General features: G+C 37.6%; 1 pseudogene; it reads left to right on the top strand.

Annotated features, from left to right (window-relative positions):
- Positions 1–1,920: 1,920 nt before the first annotated feature.
- Positions 1,921–2,472, top strand: LOC116098164 (annotated as a pseudogene).
- Positions 2,473–5,763: the final 3,291 nt, after the last annotated feature.

Below are 5,763 nucleotides of genomic sequence, written 5' to 3'. Positions count from 1 at the left end.
TCCACAATACTTTAATTTTTTTATGTGTTTGTGTTTTGACGATTGTAGATGCAACATACATCTTAATATTCTATTCATGCTGTTTTATTTTACTGTCTTTTCTTACTAATAATTAATCTGTAATAATTGCACACATCTGCTCCTTGTATTGAATGCCTACATAAAGCCAATCACAAGATACTCCATTATCTCCAACGACTCTTCTTAAGTTTGCTTGTCAAGTATGATTACTAGTCTCATTGTTTTCCTTCTGGGATTAGTAGAATAATTTTAATATATTTAATCAGCCTCTTTCTCAACCTCTCATCCCAACCATGAACAAACTTTTCTTCCCAATGTATTTGCCTGTTATTTCCCTGTCACATATGTTCTATTTTAATCACATCAAAGACCCGCCCCCCCCAGTTTGGAAGTTCCATTCTAGATTTTTACATCAAGTTGTAGTCCAAGTGAGACAGACAAACTGAAAAATTTGAAGTTGCGATTCATACGTGAGGGAGAAACATGGAAAATTTATATGAGGGACTAGAATAATTGAGTCATTATAATTTTCCAGGTCCATATATTTTCCAAAATTTTTATAATTTCATGATTTTTCATACCTAAAAACATTCTATTGAACAAATTCACTCCATTTTAATTAGCCATTTGTCTTGTGGCATACATGGAAATTGATTCCATTTCCTAGCTATTATGAATAAAGCAGCAGAATGCATGGCTTTGCTTTTATGTCAGTTGTATTCTATAGAGTCCTTTAGCTATAGCCACAGGAATAGCACAGCTGGGTAATGTAGTACTTCAACAGTACAAATAGGATTATTTGTAGCTGTTTGAGAAAATTGCACAGTGATTTCATAGTTATTGCAATCCCACCATCAGTGAACTGAAGTTCTTCTTTACTCCTATCCTTATTGCTCTAGAGTTTTGGTAATCTATGCTGCAGCTACTGAGGCGTTTCAAAAGCATAGACATAGTTTTTATGACAAATATGCTTCTACCTGGTTATATGGCCCAAGTGACAAGAACAGTTGTTTCTTTAAATGGATCTGATTTCAACTCTCAGAATTCTGGTCTTTTTTCATTAATTAATTAATTAATTAATTATTTTTTATACATTCCATATTCTATTCTCCTCCCCATCCACCCTCTGACTGTTCCACATCCCCTACCTCCTCCCCACCCCTCTGCCTCCATGTGGATATCTGGTCTTTTATGTAGCACAGAAAATCATGTACTAGGGAAGAAATTTGTTTGAATTTTCTAGAAATACATCTGTGGCAATCTATATCACTCATCTTGGTAAGTTATACATGATCTAATATTTGGCTAGTATCTGGAAAATGCTTAAAAAGTATTTTGATATCTCAACCTCTGAACTTCTTCTCTACTGTGGCAGATTGTAAACTTTTATAGGGATTTTATTCTCTCCTCCAGAGAAATATGTTTTTCTAGGACATCCAGACTTTCTTACTTTTTATTCATGAAATCTCAATAGTATGACATCATTTTAGTGTTATATATTGTGATGCTTCATGGAATGTTCAGACAGTTAAAAGATGCTTCAGCCCGTATTGTAAGAAACATGAAGAAAAATAACATAATCCTTGAATAAAACCACGGATTTGAGATACTGTTCATTTCAAATACTGAATGTATCCCAGGGATTCCTGTAGACTGTGCTAGCTATGTAGCAATTTATGTAGGAACCAAGTCTTCTCAGGTAACCAGAAGGAGAAATATATATTCTAAGAAGGCACTAGGAACCTGCACTTCTGACCAGGTCTTATTTCAAACAATATCAAGTCAGTATGACTTGCATAAGTATTTTTTCCTTCTAGTGTTTCTGCCCCTTAGAGTATTATAAGAAGGTCTTTTTCAGGGCTGTGCCATGATCCACACAAACTCAGGGAAAGCTCAAAGATGTTGTTCCTACTTCAGTTCCTTGGACTTCTGCTTTTCTGGATTTCAGGTATGACTGGACAGGGCAAAAAAGTAGAAGTATTATATAAATACAAAATTTTCTTGCATTATTTATAAGCCAGCATCACATGGGATTTGACTTTCTGTTTAAAGAAACTGATAGAATAAAAGTCTTATTTTTCTAAATGGTTTAGAACTGACTTTCATATTTAATGATGTGTTCTACTAATGTGTCATCTATATTTCCAGGCTCCAGAGGGGACATCGTGCTGACTCAGTCTCCAGCCACCCTGTCTGTGACTGTAGGAGAGAGTCAGTCTCTCTTGCAGGGCCAGCCAGAGTATTGGCACAAGCTTACACTGGTATCAGCAAAAAGCAAATGAGTCTCCAAGGCTTCTCATAAAATATGCATCCCAGTTGGTCTCTGGGATCCCCTCCAGGTTCAGTGGCAGTGGATCAGGGACAGATTTCACTCTCAGCATCAACAGCCTGGAGCCTGAAGATGTCTCAGATTATTATTGTCAACAGAGTAGCAGCTGGCCGCCACAGTGATGCAGGTCATAGCAAAAACCACCAGAAAAGGAGAAATGTGAGAATGGGCTGCTTTAGCTCTTTCTGGTAATACCTCAGCCTTCTTCAAAGTATTTCACAGATAGAGCCAGGTGTGAGGTTTACAGAAATATGTGGATTAAATAAAGCTTGAAGTCACCCTTGCCTCTGAATTCTCTTCACTCTATTTAAGCACTAGAATACATAGCATGCAATTGTCCTTTTATAAAAGAACAATAATCTTTCAGTATACTGTAACTAGAGAAAATCTCATCCTGGTTGGACAGAAGGAATGACTGGTTATTCCAAACCCTTACAACCCTTGGAAGTTCAGAGGATGCATTGCATTTTTTAATTTATTAATTTTTGGGGGGGGTGAGGGTATTTTTTCCATTAGTATTGTGTTCTTTACTTAGATATTTTCTTTATTTACATTTCAAATGTTATTCCCTTTCCTGGTTTCCACTCTGAGAAAAATCCTATTCCCTGTCCCCCCACCCCCTGCTCATCAACCCATCTCTTCCGACTTCCTGGGCCCTGGCATTCACCTATACTGGGGCATAGAGCCTTCAAAGGACCAAGAGCCTCTCCTCCCATTGAAGACTGAATAGGCCACCTTCTGCTACATATGCAGCTGAAGCCATGAGTACTCTATGTGTACTCTTTGGTTGATGGTTAAGTCCTTGGGAGCTCTGAGGTACTAGTTAGTTCATATTGTTGTTTGTCCTATGAGGCTGCAAACCCCCCTCAGCTCCTCGGATCCTTTCTCTACCTCCTTCCTAGGGAACTCTGTGCTCAGTCCAATGGATGACTGTGAGACTCCACTTCTAAATTAATTTGACACTAATACAGAGGCAGAGCCTCTCAGGAGACAGCTATATCAGGCTCTTGTCAGCCAGCACTTGTTGGCATCTATAATAGTGGATGTATATGGGAAGGATCCCCAGGTGGGGCAGTCTCTGGATTGTCCTTCCTTCAGTCCTTGCTCAACACTTTGTCTCTGCAACTCCCTCCAAGGGTATTTTGTTCCTCCTTCTAAGAAGAATTGAAGTATTCACACTTTGGTATTCCTTCTTCTTGAATTTCTTGTGGTTTGTGGATTATATCTTGGGTATTCCAAGCTTCTGAGCTAATATCCACTTATCAGTGAGTGCATGCTATGTGTGTTCTTTTGTGATTGGGTTACCTCACTCAGGATGATATTCACCAGGTCCATCCATTTCCCTAAGAATTACATAAATTCATTATTTATAATAGCTGAGTCATACTCCATTGTGTAGATGTACCACATTTTCTATATCCATTCCTCTGTTGAGGGACATCTGGGTTGTTTCCATTTTCTGGCTATTATAAATAAGGCTGCTATGAACATAGTGGAGCATGTGCCCTTAATACATATTGGAGCAACTTCTGGGTATATGCCCAGGGGTGGTATTGCTAGGTCTTCAGGTAGTACTATGTCCAATTTCCTGAAAAACTGCCAAACTGATTTTCAGAGTGGTTGTACCAGCTTTCAATCTCACTAGCAATGAAGGAATGAATGTTCTTCTTTCTCCACAACCTCTCCAGTCACCTGAGTTTTTGATCTTAGCCATCCTGACTGGTGTGAGATAGAATCTCAGGGTTGTTTTGATTTGCAATTCTCTGATGACTAAGGATGTTGAATATTTCTTTAGATGCTTCTCAGCCGTTTGGTATTCCTCAGTTGAGAATTTGTTTAGCTTTGTGCCTCTTTTTAATAGGGTTATTTGGTTCTCTGTAGTCTAAATTCTTGAGTTCTTTGTTTATATTGGATATTAACCCTCTATCAGATATAGGACTGGTCAAGATGCATTGGTTGCCATTTTGTCCTCTTGACAGTATCCTTTGCCTTACAGAAGCTTTGAAATTTTATTAGGTCCCATTTGTCAATTTTTGATCTTAGAGCATAAGTTATTGGTTTTCTGTTCAGGAAACTTTCCCCTGTGCCCTTGTGCATGAGGCTCTTCCCCCTTTCCTTCTATTAATTTGAGTTTATCTGGTTTTATGTGGGAGTGCTTGATCCACTTGGACTTGAGCTTTGTACAGGGAGATTAGAATGGATCCATTTGCATTCTTCTGCATGCTAACCACCATTTGAGCCAGCACCATTTGTTGAAAATTCTGTCTTTTTTTCACTGGATGGATTTAGTGCCTTTGTCAAAGATCAAGTGACCATAGGTATGTGGGTCCATTTCTGGGTCTTCAGTTCTATTCCATTGATCTATCTGCTTGCCACTGCACCAATACCAAGCAGTTTTTATTACAATTGCTCTGTAGTACAGCTTAAGGTCAGAGATGGTGATTCCACCAGAGGTTCTTTGATTGTTGAGAATAGTTTTTGCTATCCTAGGAGTTTTCTTATTCCAGATGAATTTGCAAATTGCTCTTTCTAAGTCCATGAAGAATTGAGTTGGAATTTTGGTAGGAATTGCATTGACTCTCTAGATTGCCTTTGGCAAGATGGCCATTTTTACTATATTAATCTTGCCAATGCATGAGCATGGGAGATGTTTCCATCTTCTGAGATCTTCTTCAATTTCCTTTTTCAATTTCCTTCAGAGGCTTGAAGTTCTTGTCATACAGATCTTTCACTTGCTTAATTAGAGTCACACCAAGGTATTTTATATTATTTGTGACTATTGTGTAGGATGTTGTTCCCCTAATTTCTTTCTCAGCCTGTTTATCCTTTGTGTAGAGGAAGGCCCCTGCTTTGCTTAATCTAATTTTATATCCAACTACTTTGCTGAAGTTTTTTAGGTGATGCATTGTTTGTATCTGTAGCATATAGTACACTTTTGTCCTTCCAAAAGAGTAGAGTTCAGGCCCAGAGATTCATGGTTCTGCTGCAAAATACTCTCTGCATGTTTTATATAACAAATGAAAAATTCTTGAATAAAAAAGTATTTTTAAAATTAATGGATTTGTAGCCAATAATCAATCTAATTTTGTAAAGATTGCAAATTTCATGATGAGGGATTTACAGTTAATAGTTAATAGAGAAAAATGAAAGAAGTACAAAACAGAAGATGTGTTTTCTCAATTAATGAGTAACAATGGTGTAGAGATATTGTAACATTCTCAGCAATCCTTGGTGATGTGCATTTTAATTCTTAGCACACAAGAGACAGAGGACAGAGATCCCTATGAATTCTACACAATGAAGTCAGGTCAGGGTGCCCTGCTGATAAGAAAAAGCTACTTGCAAACAATAGCCTAAATCCAAAATGAAACTTTTTTCACTTAAAGATACTGTATGCATTTTTGCTTAATAAT

This window comes from Mastomys coucha, unplaced genomic scaffold (genome assembly GCF_008632895.1).
Source record: "Mastomys coucha isolate ucsf_1 unplaced genomic scaffold, UCSF_Mcou_1 pScaffold20, whole genome shotgun sequence".
Taxonomy (NCBI): domain Eukaryota; kingdom Metazoa; phylum Chordata; class Mammalia; order Rodentia; family Muridae; genus Mastomys; species Mastomys coucha.
The sequence above is the reverse complement of the archived record's forward strand: the minus strand, read 5'-3'. Positions and strand labels throughout refer to the sequence as shown.